The sequence below is a fragment of the Acinonyx jubatus genome, chromosome E2 (assembly GCF_027475565.1).
Source record: "Acinonyx jubatus isolate Ajub_Pintada_27869175 chromosome E2, VMU_Ajub_asm_v1.0, whole genome shotgun sequence".
Lineage (NCBI taxonomy): Eukaryota > Metazoa > Chordata > Mammalia > Carnivora > Felidae > Acinonyx > Acinonyx jubatus.
In genome coordinates, this window is record NC_069396.1 from 9,204,321 (window position 1) to 9,217,793 (window position 13,473).

Sequence of the window (13,473 nt, forward strand, 5' to 3'; positions counted from 1 at the left end):
AGAGATCTTCAAAGTCATTCTCAAGGTTATGTCCGGGCACAGACGAGGCCAGATGTGAGTGTGGACTTGTAGGCAGCCAGCAGCAAGATGAGAGGTCTGCCTGCAACTGCCCTTGGCCTCAGCCTGACAGTTGCACGTCGAGCTCTTTAGCTCCTTTCCAGATTTTGTTAAAAGAACAGGAAAGAAAGAAGGCTCGAAGCCCAGGGGAAGAAAAGGGAGCCATAACTCAGCGGAAGTCTTCCTTCACAGTCTCCCCCTGGCCCAGAGATGTGTTTTGCATAAAAGTTTATGCACTGGGCAAGAAAAGGGCCGTGGTCTGAGATTTTACACCCTATCTACTGGTCAAGGTCCTGGCAAGGTACAGGTGGCACACTCAAAATGGGTAATTTAAGGAGTGTTTAAGAGAGGCGCTGTTGGCGAAGATCGGCGTGGGGTCTAGGGAACCGGTGAGGCGTGGGGTCTAGGGAACCGGTGAGGCGTGTGCCGTGACCTGTGGTGAGTAAGAGAACGGAGAGCTCCCTGCCCTTGCCCTGCTATAGAAGAAGGCTGTCCACCCCCACCCGGCAGGGAGCAAGCCTGGGGATTAAACAGCACAACCCTGCTTTGTTCTGAATTCCCACGGGTAAATGCCCATCACTGGTGAGTCCAACCTGAGCGTGAGAGAGCAGGACAGCCCGCTGAGGTCAGCCTCCCGAGACACTGAGGCAGGGTAGGAAGGAGCTGAGGGGTGAAGGTATGGTTTGTGCACACAAACCATACCCCAGAGACGCTCAGGGGGCCTCGAGGTCTCCACTGTAAAGGCAAATGAGAGGCCAAGTACCCCTGTTTCTCCAACTTCAACCGGGAGAACCTGGCTGCAATGGCTATACAGTTGATCCTTCAACAATACGGTTAAGGGCGCCAACCGCCCCACCCCCACTGCAGCTGAAAACCTGCTTTTAACTTTTGCCTCTCTCTAAACTCAAATGTTTCATAGCCTATTGTTGACCAAATAGCCTTACTGATAACATAAGCCGTCAAGTAACACCTATGTTGTATGCCGAAGGCATGATATATTGTACTCTGACAATAAAGTAAGCCAGAGAGAAGAAAACGTTACTAAGAAAACCATAAGGAGGAGAAAATACAGTTTCAGGACTGTGCTGTATTTATCGGAACATTCCGCACATCAGTGGATCCGAGCAGCTCAAACCCGAGTTGTATCGGCGTGCCCTGTTAGGTGTCAGTGGAAGATACGACTCTTTTCCTAGAAAGATATCAATTGGAAACACCTAGCCTAGTTGCTCTCTCAGGTTTCTTCCAGGTCGTGCAGGATTCCATAGGAAGAACTGGATGTAATCCACAGTATGCGTATATAACGTCTCAAAACTGCATATGTTAGAGAAAGGCACTGACAATTTGCACCCAACCCCTGGCTCCTAGCCCCTTTCGTTTTGTAAGTACATGGGAAAGCCAACATTTTGAAGTAGGGATTTATTTTAATTTTTTTTAAGAGACACCACGCCTTGGTAGTTTTATTTGGCAGTGGGACATAGGGGAATCTAAAAATTAGGGGGAAAGAAAAAAAGAACAGTTTTTAAACACCACTCCTTTGAATGCACATGGAAAAATGCATATTCATTTTAAGACTTCTAGGGAAAAAGAGGTATTTCAACAAGATGACAGAAAGGAGGAAGAAGGGCAGAGGAAATTCAATTCCCCGGAGATGAAAAATGAGAGCCTTAAAGACACACAAAGTTAAGGCACATTTTTTGCTGAACCTCTTGAGAAGAAAGAGCTGGAATGGCTTCCCCGTAATTGGCGCCATTGGCCGGGAAGAGCGGGTCTCACCAAGCTCGGCTCTATCGTGTGACGACGGCATTCTGTGGGGCGGAGAGACCTGAAGCTGGTGTGCCAGGAGGTGTTCCAGTGCAGATTTTCAATCCAGAAGAGAAAAGGAAAAGTCACAAAAGAAAACAACAGGTGCCTAAGCCAAGGGAGATAGAAAATAACCTGCACGTTGGGGGGTGGGGCAGGCCAGCTTGGGAAAGGTTGGAACTGGGGCCCTGCCTTTTCTAATATAGATTAATGACTCGCTCAGGCTAGCAGCTACAGACCTGCCAAATGTGCTGACCGCCTCAGATTAGCAAAGGTGGTGGCTGCGGAAGGAAGAGAGAAAAGAAAATGAGGGGAGTCTGAATGTGCCTCACTCATCCTGGTCTGACATATGACAAACAAAATTAACGGCGACAAAGAGACGGCAACAAGTGTTAGGTAGTAGAAAACAAACACCGAATGGATATGATTGATCTCAAAGGGGCCTTCTGTTGTTGTCGATAAGACCTTGAGACCGCAACAGACACAGGCGCTCACGCAGGAAGCCCCCCACACGTGCCTCCTCACATCCGCACACAGCCAAGCTGGGCACGGCAGAGTAACGTGGGCACAAGTACATCGCTTTTAACCAGGACAAAATGCGTGTCCCCAGAAATTAGAACAGATTATCCTGGACTGTGGCAAAACTCAGCTCAAGGAGCTCACTCCGTTCTGGTCACCACCTTATAAAAATGTTATTAATCCAACACTTGAATGGTATCAGGAAAAGCACGAACACTGATTCTCACACTTGAAAGTCTGAGTGTTCATAAAAGGGCTCTGTACATACAGTTCAGGAGGCAAGAAAAAACAAAGGAAAGGACAAAAAATTCAATGAAAAGTATTTAGGGCTTGAAATACCTTTGTAAGGTAGATGACTGTATGTCAGCAAAACAGCAAAAATCAGAAGCAGCATTAAAGGTAAATTTGAAAAAAATCAACAAAATAACAAAAACAGAAAAATACAGGTAAATTTGAGCAGCTGAATCTTTTTTCTGAAAAAAGAAAAAAACCTATCAACTAATTATGGGGAAAAAAGATGTGCATACAAATTGCAATGACCAAAAAAAAGGCAAACACAAGTATCTCAGTATTGTCCTATAACATAATGGAAATAATAGAATTTAGCATAAATTTAGAAGGAAACAAAAAATGTAAAAGGAATTAATAACGAATGAAGGAAGGGAAAAAGGAAGGAAAGGAAGGAAAGGGAAGGGAGGAAGGAAGAAAAGAAGAAAGGAAAGAAAGAAGGGAAGGAAGGAAGGAAAGAAGGAAGGAAGGAAGGAAAGAAGGAAGGAAAGAAGGAAGGAAAGAAGGAAGGAAAGAAGGAAGGAAGGGAGGGAGGGAAGGAGGGAGGGAGGGAGAAAAGTAGCAGATGGTGTGAGCATACACAATGACAGTTTCTACATGGCATTAAAATGACATGAATGGTCTAGTAAATGTATTTCCCCAAAGTGGAAAATCCAACCCAGAGTCTATGAGTCAAGAGAGGAAGAGAAGATCATGAATTAAATGACAATGTTGGGATTCTTGAAGAAAATTTACCCGTATGTGTACCTTCTGAGTATGTGTGCACACATAAATATGTCCCAATTCAGAGTGTCACAGAACACTCATTTTCCCAGACTGTGAATTACTGAAGCCCAGCCTGCCTTCTTAACTGATAGTTCACATGCACTCCAGGGCAAGTCAGAAGACCAGAGAAGCCAGATCCGTCCCCCTTAGCACACCGCTTGCCTGTCCCTTTCTCTGTAATCCTCTGAAATACAGTACAAGTGACTGAAAAACCAGGGAAGGCTCTTGATGTGTCCTAAGTTCACCAAATGTGCTTCCGGCACCAGAAGCCCGCGCTCTGCCTGTGATATTTTCTAAGTGTCTGCGTGTCCATGCAGCATTACAGTCTCTTCTGGCATTATGACAAAATGACGGAGCACTTGTCTTTCTGGATCTCGCGCTGTCATTTGTCTTTTTCTATGGAGTTTTTTTCCTCCTGCATAAGATGATTTGTCTCCGAAAAGAGCATCTTAATATAGTTATTCCTTCAGAGGAGAGCAAATCTAGTTCATATGCCCACCTTCTTCCACACTTGATATTATGGCACACTTCGGTCGGGATTAGGCAGGTTCGACAATTAGAACCGAATGTCCTGTTCAGCAGACAAGCCGACTGGGAAGAAACAGCTGAAGGTACAATTCTCCACGGCTGCAGAATCTGTCAAGGCGGCCCTGGGAGCTGCTTTAAGCAGTTGTTGACTGATTTTGCTAACAAATATGCCTCTAAGAGTCCCAGGTGACACAGTGGGTCGGGGGGTCCCCTAATACTTCCTGGGGATGTTTTCTATACTGGCGCATCATGTTTGATGGCTTAGTATGAACTGCTAATGTGTTGCCACTCTCAGATGTGGGAAACAACTGTGGATATTTGGGGGCACATCAATATATCGGCTTATATGGACCGGGACACGCAATTGGGCAGAACCTAGTATTTCTCAGGTTAGCTGCTATTTAACAGATCTAGGTGGAGATTGCAAATCAGGGGGAATGAAGCTCCGGGCTGATAGGGATTTCTTGACTATCTCAGCATCGTTTTGCAAACCTAAGACAGTGAGCTCCCACAACTCTGAAGGACGGTAGCAAAGGACCTTCTAGGGGCGTCTGGGTGGCTCAGTAGGTTAAGCGTCCAACTTCAACTCAGGTCATGATCTCGCCATTCATGAATTCGAGCCCTGCATCAGGCTCTGTGCTGACAGCTCAGAGCCTGGAGCCTGCTTCGGATTCTGGGTCTGCCCTCCCCTGCTTGCGCTCTGTCTCTGTCAAAATTAAGTAAACATTTAAAAAATTTTCACAAAAAAGCGCCTTCTAATCCAACCGTGTTGAGACTGCTCTTCCCTACACTCTCAAGTCACTGGTTAAGGGCTCTGGAGATTTGCATCTGGGGCTGAGAGATTACGTGCAAGTAAAGGAAACATGACCTCAGCTCTTTCCCTCTGGAGGACTCATGTTCTTACTGCTTCTCTAGGGCTATGAGATTTGCAGGAAAAACGGGACACCAAGCATCCCCAAGAAATCACATGCCTTGAGGGAGGTGAGTGTGGATGGACTACTGACACAGGGGAAGAAGACAAGTTGAAGTCCATGTGTGACCGAGCTACCACCCCATGCGGTGGTCAGCCCTTGCCAGCAGCGACCCAAGAGCTCACAAAAGCCCCTACATGGATGAGTAAAGCACGATACCATTCTCTCTCTCCTTTCTCCTTTTCCAACTAAGTCTTAAGAAACTGTCATCACACTCACCAGGACGTATGAAGCCAAGGCAGCCTGAGAGCAGACCTGTTTGTTCCCTTCCTGGAAGGGATTTGGAAGCAGACATAGCCCCTGTGTCCTGGATTAAATCCCTGAAATTCTTTAAAAACCTGATGGGAGGAACGAAAGAAAAGAAGGCACCAAAGAGAAAAGCTGGGTTTCCACTTGTGGAAGGGGTGGAGGGTGTAGAGACAGGTTTCGGTTATTAGCCTGAAAGTTGAGATTATCTTAGTTGTACCTGCTGGGGAAGCAAATCATAGCAAATACAATAAAAACACCTTCATTCAAAAATGATGTTTTTTGGGGGTGCCTGGCTGGCTCAGTCGATGGAGTGTGCAACTCTTGATCTCGAGGTTCCGAGTTTGAGCCCTAGGCTGGGTACAGAGATTACTTAACAATAAAAAATATTAAAAAAAAAAAAAGTTTTCCTCCCCAGACTACCATGGTGGATTTTTTTTAGATCTCCCTTGGCTTTGCTTTGGTTTCTGTCTCTCCCCCAATCCCCCAAAAAAGATTTCTAAAAACATTCTGCTCAGACATCCATTCCGAATAACAGGACACACGGTATAAAAGCAAACCATCCAAAAGCATTTGTACACTTTCTCATCTGATTTGAGATTGCCTCTGAAAAGGGAGCAGGGTGGGGGGTGGGGCGGGGGATGGAACGAAGTGGCTCTCTCCATTCGGAGCACCATGTATCCTCAGTGCTCCGTGGCGTCCGTAGCTCATTAGCTACAGTTAGTACGAAGCCTATGACCTGTGGGGCCATAAAACTCCCCATAATAATTCATCAGGTCCTGAGAGTTCCCCTAAGTACATTCAGATCAAGTGCATGACATTTCCCCCTAATGGTGGCATTGGCTAATGGCCTAACAGAATTAAGATGGCTCCACCAAGCCACGCAATTATATTACGTAAGCTCAAATGAGTGGCTATCTTTGAGGTTGAAGGGTGGACTCAGAATGGCACTTTAGGCTGGTGGTCAAGACCACACCCAAGAGCCCTGGGAAAATGAAACTATTTGAGCCTCAGTTTACTCGTCTTTCAAGTAGGGACATTAATACTGATGGCTTAGGTCTGGTGTGAGGATTATATGGGATAAATGCTTGACTCTGTTAGGGAATTAGAGGTGCTGGCTCATTTTTCTGTTGGAGATTATGTTTAAAATAATGATGCACTGATGACGAAACCTTTGCTTCCCCCATCCATGAACAGACTTGTCTCCTTTCCCCAGCGGTTGCACACTTTCCTACTATGAGAACACCTTAAATGGCATCAGAAATTCAGACACCCACACTCTTTGTAACCATTGATTGAGTAAACACATAATGATTGAATACTACTATGAATGCAGTAACACTTTAAAATGATCACTTCACACATCACCAAAGCATTTCCCCACATTTGAAAGCCATTTGCACCTACATAAAGACCTTTTATTTATCCCATCTATAATACCATAGTTGCAGCATATAGAGAGTTGAAGAAACCTTATAGTAACTCCATAGTCCAGAGGGGTGAAGCATTGCCCTTAAGGAAGACTGCAGGTCTGAGCTCCTGGAGGGTGCTGGAGGAAGAGGATATGGGAAGACGGGCAGACGACATGACATGGAGGCTGAGTTTGGTGGGTCCTAAAAAGAAGGTGGCCAGGGGGAGTTGCTGTAGGGAGTTCAATCAGTTGGGTCACACCCTAGAAGGTTCTCCAAATAGGGGAAGGAGATGCCTTTGGGCATCAGGACCTGGGGAGAAGATGCAACGTTTGAGCTGGTTGACTTTAATCCCCGAGTGAAGATGGGAACAACAACAACAACAACAACAACAACAACAACAACAAAATTAGAGAACCAACCTCGAAGTTTTGCCGTCCAATGAAACTTTTTGCAATGATGAAAATGTTCTACAGTGTGCGGTCCAATATGGTGGCCGTGTGCAGCTAATGAACACTTGAAATGTGGTTTGTGTGACTAAAGTAGTGACTTTTTTAAAAATTCACATAATTTAAATCCCTTTAACTTTAAATAACTACACGTGGCTACTACTGGACTACACTGCTCTAAAGTTTGCTCAGACCTGTTTGAAGAGACCCTGATTATATAGGTGTAACTAGTTTTCTCTGTCTGAGAATCAGCTAATGGCTGATAAAGGCTGGAACCTTTCAAACTAAGGAAATACTTCTTTTAAGAAGCCATAAAACCCTCCCAGGTGAGATCGAGCTGCTTTATCCCGTGGCATTCTGCTTTTGCCACATTTGAATCAAGTTTTAGGCAATGTTATTAATTAGAAACAGGGTAGAAGCAAAAACAGTAAAATAAACCCGAGCCCTCGATGTTACAGCTGTCATTTTTTACATGGCCTCATGATTCAACGATTAATGGACCTTAAAGCAATCGTAAAACATCAAGGCCCTTGCTCAAGCTTAGAAGAACAAGAATAGCTTTACTTCTGCTCCAGTCTTCTTGTTTTAAATTCATTGGGTGTCACCAAGCTCTGTAAACACTTTTAAGTATTTTGACATTGTGGTATGAGATGCTGTTAATCTGCTTCCTCCCTGACCTTCATTGGCCAGCAGCATGTTGCGACTCAGTGGAAAATTCATGAAAAACAGCAAGGATGTACTCGGTGACACAGATTAGGACACAATAAAGCTAAATAATGGCTATAGTGGACAGATTCTGATTCAATAAACTAACTCACCGAAGATTTATTGAGCGTCCAGTCTGTCCCAGGCACTCAGTGGACACTTGCCCATATAACATATTTCATTTGCACACTCCTCAGCGCAAATACATGGGGCCAGCATCAGTGTCCCCATTTTATAGATGAGCACGCTGAGGTCCAATCATGCAGTTAGTAGCAGGTGGAGGTGGGACTCAAAACCAGGTGTTCTGACTCCTAAACAACATTTCTTTGTCCAGTATGCCACTCCAGGATATTAACACTTTTCTTATGATACATGAAAGACTGTATTTTTCAAAAGTGGCCTTACATTCCCTTCCAGAACCCTCCCATTGCTCCATCGAGAGGCGGGGTCTATTTCCTCTTCCTGTAAGCCTGGGAAGCCCTGCAAACAGAATGCAGAAAAACCAATGCTCCATGACTTCTGTGGCTACGTCATAAAGGGCAATAGAGAATGAGCATGGCTCTCTCTCTCTTGGGACATTGACTCTTGGAACCCAGCTGCCATATTATGAGGGAGACTAAGCTCCGTGGAAGCAAGGTGTAGGTATTCCAGCCAAATGTCAGCATCAACCCCAGACTCACCAGTGAACCATGCTCAGATGATCACCCACCCCCGGTTTGCAAGCTGCCTCAGCTGACGCTGACTGGAGCAGAGACAAGCTGTTTCTTCCAGCCCTGCTCAGACCACAGATTCATGAACAACATAAATGTTGTCATCTTAAACCACTAAATTTTGGTGTGGTATGTTATGCAATAGTCACTGGAACATGGTCAAACTTTAATCAAACTCTACAGAACAGGCAAATGCTTTAATTCCCTCATCAAAGACATCCGATGGCTAGATAATGTGTTCCCATGAAAGAAATCCTGAGGGGAAAAAAGATAAAGGCTTGGCTATGGAGAAACACTAAGAATTTGGAAGGCTTATTATACTAGGGAATTGAATGGAACAGTTGAAGGAAAAGAAAACAGAATGCCTAATGAATATACCAGAAAGTTTAGATTTATGGGATTGTACATATATTGCTTTGAGTGCTAAGATCTATCTAGAGCCTCCAATGGCTTTGGACTAATTTCCTAGTTTGGCTCTCAAAGACTCAGTGCCTTAAATAGAATTTCTACTTCTGTCTCTTGGGGGTACAGGATGGCACTGGGTTCACTGCACAATGTTCAGAAGATGAGAAAAATGTTGCCAGGATGCTAGAAAGGGGACCCAACACATGGGACCCAACACAGGGGACCCAACAAGGCAGGAGAACATCTCATTCACTTCTATATTCACACATGCTGCCACTGTCCCTGAGAGTTTCTAGAGGAATTAAAAGAAAAACTGGGTATCCTCACGGACATCTGGTCACACAAACAGTCGAAGAAGGTTGGCAAAGCATGATGGTGACTTCCATTTCACACTCACGTGTTTCACCAAGCGAGAGGTTATTTATGCGTTGGCAACGAATCACTTAAAATCCAACGTGGAACTCACCATTTTCTAAATGCCCTCAAGGTGGCTCCTGTCTGTGGTGTCTCGGGTTTGCCCAGAGGTGCTGGCTAACTCATCAGATCCCCCTCAAATACATTTTCCCTTTCTTGGTTAAGATTCCTTCACTCATCTTAAACATTTTACAGTCTATTTCTTAAACTTTGATGTTTTGGTAGTAATATTCTTGACTTCCATTTAGATGACCACACACACGTATATCTTTACTTTTAAGATGCGATGAAAATATCAGGACTAAGAAACATTTTGTATGAGCCTTCCAAATACAGATAGAAACCACCCACAGCGATCGGGAGCAATATTTAAATCTTTCAGGAGCTGTTACTTTTGAAGAAATTTAGATTAATTGGGCTGCCTTTAAAACCTGTAATAATCCTCCCCCGTTCATGCTCTGTCTCTCTCTGTCCCAAAAATAAATAAAAACGTTGAAAAAAAAAAAAAGGGGGGGGCGCCTGGGTGGCGCAGTCGGTTAAGCGTCCGACTTCAGCCAGGTCACGATCTCGCGGTCCGTGAGTTCGAGCCCCGCGTCAGGTTCTGGGCTGATGGCTCAGAGCCTGGAGCCTGTTTCCGATTCTGTGTCTCCCTCTCTCTCTGCCCCTCCCCCGTTCATGCTCTGTCTCTCTCTGTCCCAAAAATAAATAAAAAACGTTGAAAAGAAAAATTAAAAAAAAAAAACCTGTAATATTGCCACGGTACCATCCTTAGAATCACAGAATGCCTAAGGTATAAACAGCTTTTTTTTTTCTTTTTATTGATGGCTGTGAATTTTCTGTGCACACCTGTACTATCAAGGTAACTTTTGCTATAAACAGCATTTTTAAATGATCACATAAAAAACTATCAAGCACTAAATTAGAAAAAAACAGAAATTCGAAAGTGATAGTTAAATTTATGAAGCAATTCTGCTACACTCAAAGGCTCATTGCTTGACATGTAAAAAAATCTTTGAGCTGCGTGTAAGACCTGAGTATGAATTTGCCTCCAGTGGGAGACCCACAATCCACACCAGGCACCAAACGAGAGCCACATGCAGCACATACGCGCTTTGGATGTGCGCTTGTTTGCATGACTAATGGTGATAATATTAAAAGTCTTTTCTCATCATTTCAATTCTTTCATTTTTTATTTTTTTTTTTATTTGGCTGAGTGCCTTTTTTGCTACCTCCAAGAGCTGTTAATTTTGCTCGCTGCCGAGCAAAAGTCAAAGTCAGAGTCTAAACAGCTTGTAATGAGTTTTCAATGGCCCATCTCAATGAAATTGAGGGCAAAGACCAGCCGGCTCAGGCAATGTCAGCCCTCGGAATTTATTAGTGAGGGCGAGTAGTGTTGGGGGGAAAGGCGCAGCGGAGGGACGGAAATTCCTGGGCTCTTCGAGAGGAGGCCCGGCCCTTATTAAAAAGCGGTGACAGCCGACTGTTCAGGCCGGACACACAATATCAGACCCATCTGCCTCCGACCTCCACTGTTACGGGGTCACACCTGGTTGGGGAATGAGGGAGAGAGAAGTCTCTTAGGAATTGAAAGAAGAGCTTCCACCTCACTGTGGACGTGGACGTGGGCGTGCCTAACTCTGCGTCCATCCCTCCACAAAGAAGGCAGCGCTCCTCTTTCTCCAGATTCTCCACGTATCACCTGTGCACATGCATGCGCACGCATACAGACACACGCATGTGCGCGCGCGCACACACACACACACACACACACACACACACACGAGTCTCAATCTGCTGCTAATGGCGATTTATGCAACATGGGGCAGCGTTCAGTTTTTGAGTTCTGACTTTTATTTGTTTAATTCTGTTTAAATTTCTCCATCGTACATGTTTCCTACAGATCCCTTATGATTCTCCTTCCAGGAATATCCTTTAAAACCACACAATGCTTTTCTGCACAAGTACAAAATCTCCATATAAAACAGAATTCTGCAAGAGCCTGACAAATAAATTCTACACTTGAGAGCAGAGATCAACTTGACAATAGCTTCTTCGGCCACAAGAAATGTACCGTAAAGCCACTAAAATAATACACTTGAGCAAGGTGGTGGTTTGAGGGGGTAAAAAAGGTCTTACTTCTGCACAGCCACATGTATGTATGTATGTATTTATTTATTTATTTATTAGGAGGAAACAATGAGGTATGTGCTAAGGGTGACACATCCTATGAGTGGAATAAATTAGGACTGTCGGATCTTCTACAATGATTTTTTTGATATAATTAATATTATATATTAATTTCTATTAATTGTATTGACATTAAATCAATTGGTATTGATATTAAATCAATTGATATTGATATTAAATTATAATTGATATTGATATTAAATCATAGTTTGATGTTAATGCTGATATTAGATTATAATTGATTCCAACATATTTTTTATGGAACACCTACTAAATGCCTGCCCCACTGCTAGGCACCAGGGACAGAATGGCAGGCCTGGTGATGCAAGTCAGTTCATTTTTCTAGCCATTCATTCATTTCCTTCATCCATTCATTGTCCACTGATTCAGTCACTGAATCACAATATTCACATAAATCTACTAGGTATGTGCTAAAAACAAGGCTGTGGACTAGGTTCAGGGAGGGAATTACATGGTCTCCACCCTTAACTAATTTAGACTCCAGTGGCACAGAAAATTCCAGATTAGCATAGTGGATTTCCAAAGCCTTCCACAAACCAACCATTAACTTCCTGTTTATTTAAACAGACCTGTTTTCCTGGTATTCACCTTATTCTTTTCCCTTGTCCACTTGCATTCACAGAACTATCCTCAGTCTCTTTGCACCAGCTCATGTCTCTTCCCATGCTCCATAGCATTGCTGGGAAATTCAACATACCTTGAATGTCTTGTACAGGGTGTACACGGAATGGGTTTGTACACATTCAACAAATAGCAAAAAAAAAAAAAAAAAAAGTGGGCTCTGTGTTTAATATACCTGTATAGTTAAAAAGCATGTCTGATCGAAGAGTGAGCATTACTCATGGGCACATCCGTAGTCATTTTCACAATGACAATCATGTTAATAACAATAACACTAAGAAGAAGCAGCAGCAGAAGCAATTACTCTGTGCCAGACTTTGTGATATAGGCCGTTTATACGCATTATCTCATTAAATTCTCATTTAACCTGCAAGTCAGGTACTATTTTTATCCCGTGTTGCTGATAAAAGGTTGACAGAGGTTAAGTGATGTCCCCCAAATCACAAAACCCGTGCATTTCAGATCAGGGGAATCTGACTTCAAAAACCTATGAAATAACAAAACCCTGTTTTAGATCGTAAATCCTACACAGCTTTAGTCTTTGAATCGAAAATTGAAATGTCCTGTTGTCTGAACGTGAAATGTAATCGATCCATATACACTAAGGAGAGGGACTGAGGACGTGTGCGTGAGCTAGGAAGAGGTCTCTATCCAAAACTCACCACCGCCAACTTTGAAACTCTGTGGGTAACCTTGTTCAGAAACCAAGTAATGGAGATCAGCGGCTGGTGTGCTGAAGCGACTGAAGAACCTTCTCCCCTCACCAAGAAGTACCAGTTTCCTTACCAACCTTACCGAGTTCAAATGATGGGGGCATAAACACCTTCACTGGATGGTAGAATGCCAACAGTTCTTAAAGAACAAGAGAGAGGGAATTACATCCCCAGTCACCCAGAAAACTGCACCATGGAAGAAAGAAACTATTACGTGAGCAATATTCATGCCTACAAATGTTGCATTTCACAAAACTTGCCTAACTATCAGAGCTTCCTGCTTCAGGTTTATTTTAAGTTGTGTTTTTTTTTTTTTTTTTTTTTTGTAATGTTTACTTATTTTTGTGAGAGAGAGACAGAGCACGAGCAGGGGAAGGGGCAGAGACAGCGGGAGACAGAGAATCTGAAGCAGGCTCCAGGCTCCGAACCCTGAGATCATGACCTGAGCCAGAGTCAGACGGTTGCTTCACTGACTAAGCCACCCGGACGCCCCCTGCTTCATGTTTTATATTGGGGAATACCCAGTCACAACTTTAGAAGCTATCAGCTTATTTATTGACTAAGAAAATCAGTCAAGTGAGTGCAGGGGAGAAAATGTGATCTCTAGAGAAGTTTGCAACAAGCGTGATAGACTAGACACACCTACCTTGGCCAACTAAGCATTT